Source organism: Gallus gallus, chromosome 4, assembly GCF_016699485.2.
Source record: "Gallus gallus isolate bGalGal1 chromosome 4, bGalGal1.mat.broiler.GRCg7b, whole genome shotgun sequence".
Classification (NCBI taxonomy): Eukaryota; Metazoa; Chordata; class Aves; order Galliformes; family Phasianidae; genus Gallus; species Gallus gallus.
In genome coordinates, this window is record NC_052535.1 from 81282716 (window position 1) to 81295987 (window position 13272).

At 38.9% G+C, this 13272-nt stretch overlaps 1 long non-coding RNA gene across 14 annotated transcripts in view; it reads right to left on the reverse strand.

The window, feature by feature from the left end:
- Positions 1–809: 809 nt before the first annotated feature.
- The window catches only part of LOC101751220, a 73773-nt gene continuing 61310 nt past the window's right edge, over positions 810–13272 (reverse strand). For 12 of the 14 annotated variants that reach the window (XR_005859291.2, XR_005859295.2, XR_005859294.2 and 9 more), the window contains one exon: positions 810–11113. This is a non-coding gene — a long non-coding RNA (uncharacterized LOC101751220). Of the gene's footprint in view, positions 11114–13090; positions 13157–13272 lie in introns of all 14 variants that reach the window. The other 2 variants (XR_005859298.2, XR_005859289.2) reach the window with 2 other exon arrangements.

Genomic DNA, 13272 nt, shown 5'->3' on the forward strand with positions numbered 1-13272 from the left:
AGAAATAACAGAGGTGACACAGAGCATCTGGGAGTGCAGGTTTCCTTTATTTATCGATCTCCACCTTTAAACTCATGTGAGACTGGAAAATCTGCATTTTGCAGACTTCAAGCAAAAGATTTCTGCATGCTGTTATTGTTTTAATCATTGTTTTTGTCACCTATTCAGAGAATTTAGAGAAGAAAAACAAACACTGAAAAACTCTGCTTTGGGGTTCATTTTTCATACATTAGTGAGCCTAAAAAATGGTTGTTGTATAAGTTAGCTGTGCAACAAATGTGCTCTTGGGCAAGACAACGGGCAGAAATGCTGTGAGGTGAGGTGAATTTTGCTTCAAAGGATGCAACAGCCCAGCTGTGATCAATAAAAAAATATGGTTAGAATTGAAAGCACGGAAGATACAGTATCAGACTTCCCTGAATTCAGATCTTTAGAAAAAAAAAAAATGCATTTTAATATCACTGAAAAAAAAAAAAGAAAAAAAAAAAAAGGAGGGAAAAAACCCTACACTGAGGCATTTTACTATGACATAGAAGTAGGTATTTTACAGTGAGGAGTGCATTTAAAAACTCCATGAATTTAAGTCTTCTATACCCAAGGCATCACACTGTGCCAAGTTCTGCTGAGTTTATCATGGAAAGAAAAATTATCCAGGTTTATTAAAGTAGGATGTCTGTCACCTGAGTTACACAGTATGGGAAACTGACCGAGGCTGCTACTACCAAGGTAAACTACGTCAGAGTGACTAGCACCAAGCACTTCAAATGGCTTTTTAATCATGTGTTTTTCTCACAGACAGAGAAAATAAATTCAGTGAAATGTAATTTTTATTCAAAGAATAGTCTTGTGTTGCTTTATAGAAGCTGGGTTAATTTACAAACTCCTGTTGGGTTACAATTTGAAATGAGAATTTAATGACATATGCTCTCATCCAGAAAACAAAACAAAACAAACAAAAAAAAAACCAGTTTAATTGCTGTATTGCTGACATTATCATTTTCCATAGGTATTCCAAGTATATCAAGAATGCTGTCAAGGCAGTAGACACATAATTTGTGCAGAAGTAGAAAATTAAAAATGGCAAGGGCTGATGGAAAAAAAACTTAAGTGCCTTAAGATTCAACTTCAGTTGAATCAGTCCCACTGAAGTCATAGAATCCCAGAATCATAGAATGGTTTGGGTTGGAAGGCACCTAAAGCATTCTATGATTCTATATAATCTGTATATGTGTTTCTTGGCTGCAGTAGGTTTTGGTTGAGGCCTTAAATGGGAATCTGGTATAAAACACTCACTGTCATATCCATATACATGCAGCTGCCAACAGTTACCCACCTGAGCTGTGAAACAAGATGTAGAGCTGACATATAGCATAAGCTTCTGTTCTATCTGGGAGAGTTGTGTTGTGGAGGTAATTTAGCGTGTCAAAGTGTTAAAAAATATTATAATTATGAATAGATTCACTTTCTGGTGAAGGACAGAGTGATAACAGAGGATGTATGTACCGGAGCAAGAGAGGAAGAATCCCCAATATGTTATTTGATTTTCAGTCTCTAAATTTTCATGGTGCAGATGTCTTGCCAAATTTTAACAAATATAAGCCAAAAAGCAAACCATTTATAGTTCATCAGTTTCGCTGAAGAAAAATAAAGAATTTTTTTCTTCTTATTATGGGTATAGCTCTGAAGTATAAAATATAGCAATTCTGTATATTTCATTAAGATTTAGACGTACAGTACAGATTGAAAATATTTAAGAGGTTCAGACTGAGAATACACAGCTAAAATCGGGCAAGAGAGAACAAAACAGATACCTTATAGCAGAGCCAGAATGAAAATGGTAACCCAGAAAGAAAGAAACAATGTGTGGCAGTCATCCTTGAATACCTGGCAACCAATATCTCTTGGAATTTACACCCTGGGGACGTTTGGGCAGAAGAAGGGATAAAGGGTGCTGGGGTTCTATAAGATTGCTTTGTTTCAGAAGAACATAAAGAGACAAGTGGAAGAAAATGAGAAGTGGGAAAAAAGGACAGGTGCTACTGGCAGAGCTTGAATAGTCAGTGCAAAGGCCAGGAAGGTTAGGTGTGAAGCCTTTCTTTGAATCATATCATAGAATGGCCTGGGTTGAAAAGGACTACAATGATCATCTAGTTTCAAGCAAAGGAATATTTACTATTGGACTTAGCCAAATGCTATTTTTTTATCCTTAATTTTAATCCAACTGATGTTAGGCATTGCTTAATATGAAGCTTAACAATATAGCATTTCTGGTTCCCTCTTTGTCTTTCAAAAATACAAGTATGACTGTAATCCAGAGTTCCTTACTCATTTTTTTTATTTGAATAGGTTTTCAAGCCACTGCTAATGTAATTTTCAGGAACTAATCTCTTTTGCCAGTTAAATTCAGACCCCCAATCAACATTTCACATAGTCTTGATTTCTGTCTTTCATCTTCACATTATTACAGAAATCTTGGAGGAGGGACTTCTTCAACGTGCCAGTGATCAGAGGAAGTCTGTACTGAGCAGAGCACACAACAGTCATGCTGGGAAGAGATATCTTCTGACATCCAACGTAAAATGTTTCTGTCATTTAATTCTTGCTGCTTAATTCCTCTGTCAATTCACATCAAAAACATGGAAAGAACACTAAGAAAAGTAATAAACCTTGTGTTAAGACAGATGTCTTACCTCTGTAATCTCTAGAGAAATTCCTCTTAAACAATGTATAGTTGGAGGGAAGTCCAGAGATAACAGTCAGGTAAATAAAGTCAACAGGCACCATGCCACACTTTTCACATTCAACACAACTGCTACAGGTCACGTTCCCCTAACTTCGTCACCTTCCAGCTCATGAGGGGAGAATGACGCAATAGCACCTTGGTTAGCTCACCTCCCTAGGGGACAGCAGGAGCTCTCTAATGACCATTCACATCATTTTCAGCGTGACAGCTTTTTCAGCCCATGCCGGGAAAGTGCCACCAAACCACAGCCGTGATTCAGTCAGTCTGCAAAGATTGATATAAACCGCTTCCTAAATCAGTGACAGCGCTAACTGGCAATTGTGTCCCTCCTCTCAGGTGGTTGCATTACCTCTTGCTGTACGTGGTACAAGGGAATCTATGCCCCATCTCACAGCACCTGAGCTTGGGAATGATCTGCAGAGAGGGATGCTTTGCCCCATCACCCCTTCATGTCTGAAAACAAAAAGGTAGTAAGTCAAGGAGTGAATATAAATGTTAAGAGAGGTGTTCCTTTTTTTTTCCTAAAATGAAAGTTGGTAAGGGAAAGCTGTGAAGATGAAGCAATACCTGGCACTCATGCAGAAAATTCACCTTCTCCTGGCAGAATTTGTTACCCAGAACCTGCAGTTTTACTTGGAAATATGGCATCAAACCATGATGGCACCCAAACAGCAAAGCAACATGCTCCAATCAGCTCAAACTATGACTCTGCTCTTGTTCCTGTCTACAGCATGGAAACAAAGGGTCTCACATACTACCAGCATGAAAGAACTCTTTCATCACAGTAAAACAGAAGGCAAATCTCCCTAAGAGAACTGTACAGTGCTCTCAGCCTATTTCTCTACTGGATATTTTTAATTTCATTTTTACTTCACATTCCTAACTCCACTGCTCAACCACAAGCCAGAGGTCTAAATGACAGGAATTAAGCTTAAAATCCCATATATCTTTTCTAATTTCTGCCACTCACTGTGCAAATCAGGGCTATTTGTTCTAGCATCACTAGGAGAAAGAAACATACATCTTCTGCACGCTAACTGCACTTGTGCCAAAGCCCTTAAATCCAGCTCTCTGATGGAAAGGGTTTTATTAATTACAACACACAGTTTGTAATTTTGACATCGCCACTGGAACAAGGCTCCTGGTTTCTGAGCTACCATCAAGTCATCAATTTGCTCATGAACCATTGCCCTGTCTGCATCTGCTCCTTCAACAGTCTGCGCCTTTGTGCTTCAACTGAAATCTCCTACTGCTGTACAGGCGCTGAGTCATAATGATGATTTCCTCTCTTAACTCATCTCTATCTGCCCCTGTTAAATGAAAGGAATGCAAATGACAAAACATGTTCACTCACTGGAACTGTGGAAAAACAGCACTTTTGCAGCATCTCATTGCCTTTTTCATTTAAGACAGTCATACAGCTCCTAACAACCATAGAATCATAGTCATAGAATCATCTGAGTTGAAGGGACACTTACAGGCCATCTAGTCCAACTTCCCTGCAATTAATAGGGACAACTACAGCTCCATCAGAGCTGTACAGCCTGACCTTGAGTGCCTCCAGGGTCAGGGTATCCACCAGCTCTCTGGGCAACCTGTTCCCACCATGACTTCAGTCAGTCTACAGCTACCATAAAATGAGCTGCTTTGACTGAAGGAGGACAGAGTCTCATATTAAGCCTTGAGCAACTATATCTGTATCTGAAGCTAAGACCCTCACAGATTTTCCTTCTTTCTTCCTCTCATCACATTAACCATTTTAATGGAAAGATCACCAAGACAATAAGCTATATAATACAAAAAGTGTGACCAAAGAAATAAGCAACATATAATATATCCTTAGTTCTGGGGAGCAGAGCAGCTGCATCAAACACTATGGATGAATAGTCCCTTGATGCCAATGAAAAGAATGAAATTATCCCACACTGATGGAAATTTAAACATTTAAACTGGAATATTTTTGCAAACATCAGAGACAGATTTCCACTGACAAAACGTTAAATTCATAAAGTATAATTGCCTTTTAACCTTCCCATGTGCAGTGAAGTCATAACATATTTTTACTAGTTGCTGTTTCTGTTTGGTTGTTGTTGTTGTTGTTTGCTTCTGTTTTTTGAGGTATTTTAATGCCATCTGTATTACTATGAAAATGTTTAGCATAGAAAATACCAACATTTCAATGGATAAATATAAATGGATAAACATATCTGGACAACAATTAATTCCCTTTATGAATAGCTGTATATGAGAAAAATCAGGCTTCTTCACACCTCAAATCCTGCTTTGCCCCTTCAGAACATTTTGTACCCTGTGATAAAAAATCATCTCGGGTTTCACTTTAAAGCTCCACAGCATTAATATGCTTCAATTCCAGAAGTTTCCAAATAAAGATTTAGAGAAGAGCAAAATGCTAGAGAGAGAACACCCTCCCAGGATTTGGTTTTTGAGCTCATGTCTGTTTTCCCGCGTCAGATCTCACAGTCTGTATGCTGGCCTGGAGCCAAAAACTGCTGAACTTGATTTTAAACCCAGCAGCTCCTGCACAACAGCTGCTGTTAGTGCACCAAGAGTCAAATCAAAGTAGCACTCAAAGACTCGGTGAGAGAGATTTGGGCACTTCCGTTCAAGAGGCCGATGCAAATATCTGCCCTGAGTGTGCTGGTTAATCCACTCTGCTGCCTGAGAACTTTGTGATGTCCTCCAGCTCCTTCTTTCACAAGCTAAGCTGCCCCCTGTGACCCCATACACTTATACGCATCCTTTCATCTCAGTGCTATAACACAATAGCCCAGTAATTCAACATTTGTATTGCCAGTAATACAACATATGTATTGCTGTTGGCCACGGGGTTTGTACTGATGTCTCCAGACCTCAGGATTGAGGCTTGTCACGCTTGCTTTGTCTGAATGTTTCAGGATCTGCCTGGAGCTTTGCTTTAATTCAGTTCAACAATTTTTCTTCCAGCCAGGTGGCTACATATAATTTGTTTTAGTTTTCCTTATCTTTTAGGACCCTGGTTTTTATAGGGAGAGTAGTAACAAGTAGCTATTCTGTGTAGGCTGGGCTATTTCTGACTGTAAGTCAATGCTATGGTAGAGAGAAGTAGAAGCCTGTCTCCCCAGCAGAGGCCTGTCACCTGCGTAGAGACTACAGCAGGACCTGCAGAGGAGTGTGGGCATGGGATGACAGAAGATGGCCCAACGCTATAAATGTCTCATCTGTGATGAGTTAAAGACGTGCAGAACTGGAGCCAGACCAAGCCTAATTTAAGAGTAACAGAGACGTCAAAGAAATAGTATATAGCATACCTAAAAGGCACCGTGTATAGGAAGATTACATCAAAAATGGAGCTGCAAACAAACGGAGGCCAGAGTGTACAAGCACATGAGCAAACACAAAAATCACCCTAAATGGATATCAGAACAAGGAAGAGCCATTCACGTGACATCCTGGTTCTCCCACCAAGGGGCTCATGGCACAGATGTCTCACTGCTGCCCCAGTAGGGCACCAGACATTAACTATACTGGACAGAAGAAACTTGGTGCTTCCTTTCTGCCCACAAGATGATTTTATGGTAGCAGTGTTCCCATTCTCCTTCCCTAGATTCACACACGGGCTGATAGAAGTTTCAAGTTTGTCTCAAGCATGTCAAAGTGCTTCCTTTCTCACTTAAGTTTTTATACTCATATCTGCATTTGTCCAATCAGTGCAAACCAAACTTATAAGATACATGTTAATTATGATTTCTGTGGTGAATTTGTATTTTCCCTTTCCTTTAGTATCCCAGCAGTGGTGCTGCCTGAAAATAATTACTGCAGCATCTTTCTACCAGCTCCTTTATAGCTTTTTCCACGATGCAGAAGAAAAGCAGTTGGGATACAGTACAGTTATTCTGCCTTCTCAAAGGTCTGTGTCTAATAAACTAGACCTCATAAAGCTGAAAAAGGCAAAAGCAAGGCAATTGTTGCTAGTTTGATGTGCCAGTAATCATATTTCAACCAATAACTCAGAAACTAGAACAGCTTACTTGAGAAAGAAAAGCAGCAACTCAGCAAATGGACTTCAGCTAATTTTAAAATTAAATTAACTTCACCGTCCAATTTAAATGTTTCCAGTCAGCACTTTAATAGACCTATCCAAGGCACAAGTACCCATAAACATCTCAAAGAGAAAATAAAATTCATTGTCTTTAAAACAACCCCTCTATGACTGTACACGCACATGTAGACATTGAAGGACCAATTTTAGACTGAATGTAAGAAAAATGTTTTTATGATAAGCGTGGTGAGGCACTGGAACAGCTTGGTCAGAGGGGTGGTGGGTGCCATGCCCTTGGAAACATCCAAGGTCAGGCTGGACAGGGCTCTGTGCACCTGATGGAGCTCTAGGTGTCTCTATTCATTGCAGGAGAGTTGGACTAGATGGCCTTTAAAGGTTTCTTCTACCTCAAATGAGTCTTTGATTGTATTTTATGATTCTGTGAATTTGGTAGATTTAATGTAGTTGTGTCAGTCTGGATGCCACCTGCAAGAACTCTTACTTGACAAAAAATGAAGTAAAAAAACTGAAGTAACACTGCCATCCCTGCAAATGGAGGAAAACCTTTCTGCCACTGCAAGCAAAACCAACAAACAAACCTCCTGCTGAGAACAAACCTGTCTTTGTGCTAATATGCTGCTCCTGCCTAGCTGTATGCAGAGAGGTTCTGTGTCATTAGCTAACACAAATCCAGGTTCAAAGAGGTTTTTGAAATGACAAATCTAAAATGACAGCAGATGAAAAAACAAACTGTGTACCCAGCAAGGTAGAGTTCTCTATAGTGATGAGTGTAACTGGAATATACAGTAGGGCGGAAATATTAGCTTTAAGGTCCATTGCACAAATAACGTTTAGTAAGTAGTCAGAAGTTAATGAATGATATGTGTAGGGATAGCTCAAACGGTGCTAAATTCTCCTGAAAAGACTCCTCATGCAAAGACAATAAAGCCTTTGACTTCTAATGTTAAAGTGTTCAGCTTGTATGAATAGTCACACCTATTTTGCTGCTAATGGTGTAGAGAAAATGTACGTCAGTATCAGACTTCCCTCATTGATTTTGTTTGGACATCTTGTATAGACATGCAGCACTAGGACCTGAATTAGAAAATGGAGGACCACAGTAGATAGAGAAGTACAGACAAAGGGAATGGCAGGAATAAAGGTTAAGAGAGTAGGAGTAAACACTCAGATTAGGCTAGACAAGAACAGGAATAGGAAAACATATTTATGTAAGGCCAGCAGAGAAGCTGACAAAATAGGCAGCGGGAGCCATTTGCTCCAGTGTCTTGTCCTCTGGGCTTATGTCCAGATAGAGACCTCCCTACTCTCTACCCCAAGTTGCTCAGCTCCAGCATTATCACAGAACACTGTATTTGCAAGAGATGATCTGTTTAGAGCTCTTAGACTGGATCTGATCTTGCACGCAATTTTCCTAAAACTTAATAGGTTCAGCTGAGATATGAAATGGACAAAGCTCCATGCAGAGGTAAAAAGAATTCTCATAGCCTCAAGGAAAGCATCTAAGCCCCAAGGCTGTAGACACTGGAATAAGCATGTCTTGTCCTCAGTTATGCATTGTATGAGGTCCAACACTGGAGAATTTCTGTGAGTCTGCTTTGAAAACCTTTTATTGCAAATCAGATATTTTGCGGTACATTAATTGGAGGATTATGTGAGTGCCAGCCATCAGAAATATCAGCATCTGGGGCCATAGAGCAGGACCTCAGCAAGTGGGTTTGAGGGTTTCAGTGATATATGAATATGGGCTTCAGTGTCTAGCATGTCAATATGCTACCACGGTCCATTTGTGTATCTAGTTATACAAGCTTAAATACTGTGAATCTGAGCACTGAGCTTGAGTCTGCATCTTCTGTTCCTCCGGTTATGAGAGCTTTCTGATCACTCTTTTGTGTAGACTACAAGGACTAACGTCAGTTATTATCTTCTCTGCTTTGGGTACTTTAAAACTAGAAATTAAAGAACAAGTAGTTACCAAGGGCATGCAATGTTAGGGCACACAGTATACATCTGAGACCTGGGAGCCAACATCAGAATCAAGTAATTTAGCAGCAAAAGCATTCAATTTCTCCTTGAAATCTCCTAGTAAAACAGCTAAAAGAGGCAAATTCTATGCCTGCATTAGAAGAAGTTTCAAGGCAACTGGGATTTAAAGACAAAGTAATCTGACTTCAAACAGCAGCAACTGAAAGCAGAACAATAAAAGATAGTGATTAACATTACACAAATCTATGAAAACTATTTGTACTTTTTCTCCCTTGTTAGAGAGAACATAAATAACAGCAAACAGTGAATAGTGAGTGTTTCCATTTATGTTTTCTGACAATACAGGAGCTAAAGAACATTCAATTACAATGTGCAGCAATGCATTAACTCCAAAGAACTCTTTGTCACAAGACATCACCAAGATCAAACGCAGAGCTGGTTTGGCATTTTCTAGAGAAACCATCAGCTGATTGTTGAAAACCAAAATAGAACTTCTGAAACCAGTTCTGACAGAATTAGTTTCCCAAGTACAGGCTGGAAATCCTGATGAAGAATAAGGAAGGAAAAACCATTTTTTCATCTGCTGTCCTACCAAACAAGCTTGCTGCACAATGTGCTTTGTTGACATGTTCAGCATACTCAAAATTTCTGCCACTCAGAAAATGAATATCTTTTCTTCTCCTCTCAAGAGAGTAGCCTACAAAACAGGCTGTGAACTTTTTTGGTGCGACCAAGCAGGTAATCTGACACTTACAGGAAATAGCTACTGAAAGAGAGAGCAACAAAGGTGAGGGAGGAGAAAGGATTAAAGCCACAACTTTGCATGCAAGTACATACTTCAGACACAAAGCACTGTGAACTTTCCTCATCAAAAAATGTTTAGAAATTTTTTCAGTATAATTTTTGGGGGATACTGACAGAGCTCTTTTAGCTCAAAAATATTAAGAATGAATTACCTATCATTGTTTCTAATTGGGCTGTGAAACCTTGTGCCTCCATTAACTCACCTACATGAACCTTCCTTCTCTCAGACAGAAGCCTTGTAGTGCTGTACACAGACAGACACAAATTCCAGAAGCAATTCTGCTTGTCATGTATAATGGGGAATTCTGGATACCCCATGCTTTCCCTACAGGGGTGGAAATTGTATTAAATATTATAGGAACAGCTGGATTTCATTTCATAAACAGACAAATTAGGCATGAAAATCAAAAAGGCAAATGCCATCTTTGAAATATATTCAGTGGTTTATGTCATTATCTCTAATTACTAACTTTTTTAAAGAATTTCTTGCTAGCCATGACTAGGCTCTGCCTCACCTACATAAAATTCATACCATTTCATTGAAATATTGAGTGCTTCACAATACTCCCTGGGCAATCTTTCAGAAACATGTTGACTTCCTGAGGAATGATGAAAAGATCTGACTGCACAGTTGTCTAACGGCACTTTCCTTTGATGTGCTTAGAAGTGTCATGATTTAAAAGACTAAACAACCCAATAATTGCTAGATAGAACTGAAGTAGGTCTGGAAGTTCCATTATGTCATGAAAATTGTGACAAGAGTTGTAAAAAAATTACTTTAGCTCAATCATCTTCACAGTCTGGCTCAAAAAAGTGAAAACTTGAAATCATTGCTCCAGATCTCAGAGCTTGGATGACTCTGATGCTTTGGGCTAAATGGATGAATGTGGGTGTGAAAACAACTCTTTAAACAACACGTTTTCCAGGTAGGCAGCTCAACTCTTCTCTAGGTAATCACTTGTGCTTTTATCTAAGGCAGTTGCTATTAGTGCTCTCAAATCATATTTTCATTCCCTGCAACAAAAGCATACATAAAAACAAGACTGCTGGCTAATCCAGGATCAAATTCTGGCATTTGATTTAAATTAGTGGCAATTTCTGTAGAATGAGAAGTTCATCCATGTTCTTTATGTTCAGCACTGAATTGGCTTGTCAGAAGTACATAAAGAACAGATTTTTTTATAGTAAGATACTGTAGTAAAGCCCAAACCAGTGCTGTAAGCTGGTTCTGCAAGGTTCTTCTATCAAATGTGTATTAATAATCTCTAGTATGTTGGACTTTCCAGACATAAAGGAGATAATAATTTTCTCATAATTATCAGAAGAAAACTACATATTTGCAACAGGATCAATTTTTACTCTTAAAGCAGTAAGAAGGTATAGGCAAGGTCCTCAGGTGGTATCCAAAAAGAAAGTGCTTCCTTCATTCTCCCAGGAATTCTTATCAAAGCCATTGAAAGCAAGTAGCTTGGAAGTGAGCTGAAGGTGTCTTTCAGAGGCAACTAAGAGTGCCAAAAGCATGTCTACAAAAAAAAGAAAAAAAAAAAAAGCAACAAATAGAGAATCTGACCATAGCACAGACTTTGCTAGACTATGTCCTGCCATTAGGAGAGGGAATGGTAGTTCTGGTGCATTTTCCTAACATGTTTTATATTATCCACCCACTAGGTGGTGAAGATAAGTAATTCCAAATGCATCCATTGGACCACGTTCCTCAACAAATTCACAAGAGGCAGAACCAATCTGTAAAAGCAATTTTACAATACAGACCACCAAATTTGCTCCATGCCCTGGCACTGGCCACCGTCATACTTTATGTGGATATAAAGTAAAAGAAAGATTTATGAAGATAAAATACTAAAATGCTTTTGTATCTGTCTATAAGGAATCACCAAAATCAGAGAAACGCATGAGAAAGTAGAAGAATACTATAAAAAATAAAAAGACAAGTCTGCAGTCTGATTCACTGTGATACTTTGCTACTCTAATAAAAGCATAAAATGGGATTGGGAGATGCTGTGGAGTACTTGAAAACACCTGATTTTTGTTTGATCCTATCAGAATGAGGGACCAAGCAAAGACATGTATCTCAACTAGTGATAAGGTAAATGATAAACTCTCAATGCCAGGTAATTGATATAATAGATGTAATAACAACAGAGCCTGCAGGCATTATAGCAAATGTTTGTGAAAACCCAGGTAAAGTTGCATTACTGGTACATATTGGCATTAAATGACTGGTTTCAGAGTATATTGCCCAGTGATAATTTCAACTGCTGATAATACTGGGGAAAGAATCATGTACAGCTCTAGTTTGAGTGGGTACGATGCATGCTGAAGACGCTAGGATAGTACTTGATAGAGACCTATGGAAAAGATAAGCAATCCCCACAGTTTACAAAGCACCACAGATGGCTCACTGAATTTCAATAGCACTGAAGTGCCTGATTCCTTTAAATTCTCTTCAAATGCACAGAACACAGTCTAATGTTCTTACAATGCAATGCGTTCCCAAATTATATCAAATTGTAATTCAAACATGGCTGGCTGCACCAATACATACTAATAGAGCAAAGCACTCATACCCCTAATCCTCCCTGACGCTGCTGGCTTACATTTTTCTCTCTAGTGTCTTATTATGCACGTTCTCACTACCCTTATAAATTTTCATTGATGTCTCTTCTCTCTTACTTAAAATGAAAACATCTGGATTAAAGCAACTGAATTCACCCTGTCAGTTTTTCATACACTCAGTGGTTTTTAAAACAGAGCTCTCAGACTCTCTGTATTTTCAAACTTCCTCCCTGCATTTTCAAACCACCATCATTAAGAACACCCAAACTCCCAGTGGATGGTTTGACTTTCCTGTCGTGTTCCTTTGAATGATTTGTGCTCGAATGTAAATATAGTCTATCTGGTTTGGTATCTGTTAGCAAGCTACAGGTTCACAAATAAATAGAGCTACATGGCTACATAGCCTACATTTTTTATTAACAACAAATTGAACTGAAATGATCCTCAGCCTCAGCAAGCTTTTCTTGTCAACTCTGAGCCACGTAGGTGTTACCTGCCACTCCTGTGCTCAGCCTCTTGCACTAGAAACATTAGTGGGTCTTAGCCCAGCATGGAAAGCTTTGTCCAACTATAAAACCAGTTCCATCACAGTTTATTTATTTATTTATTTATTTTACACAAGGGGGTTATTTTTCCTATACCTCTCTGATGTGTTGACAACAAAACCATATTTTGAATTTTCTGAGCCATTCTCCTCAGCAAGGCATCTACAAGGCACTACCAAAACAAACAAGCTGTGTCAGAAACAATTAGAGGGAAATTATCTCAGAATCCCTAAGAAATGTGGGCACTACTTGTGGAATAAAAGTGTAATAGAAAGCAAACACAGGAAAATTCCATTTTAACCTCAGAGAGGATTGGCACGATCCTTCAAATCAAAGAGAAAAACTATGCATGCCAAATATCCTTATCAAAAAAGACATTACCTTTCTCCTTCAATGGCACCGTGCAAAGGGAAGTCCATGTGCCAAAGTGAGCAGGTCAGCTGAAACCTAATCAATATTAGATTATATCCAGAGGTTTTTGATAGAAAAATTCTGGCATAGTCTCTCAAGGCCCAGATGCACTCTGACTGTCTGGGAAAGGGACAGTTACGTTTTCTCTCCAT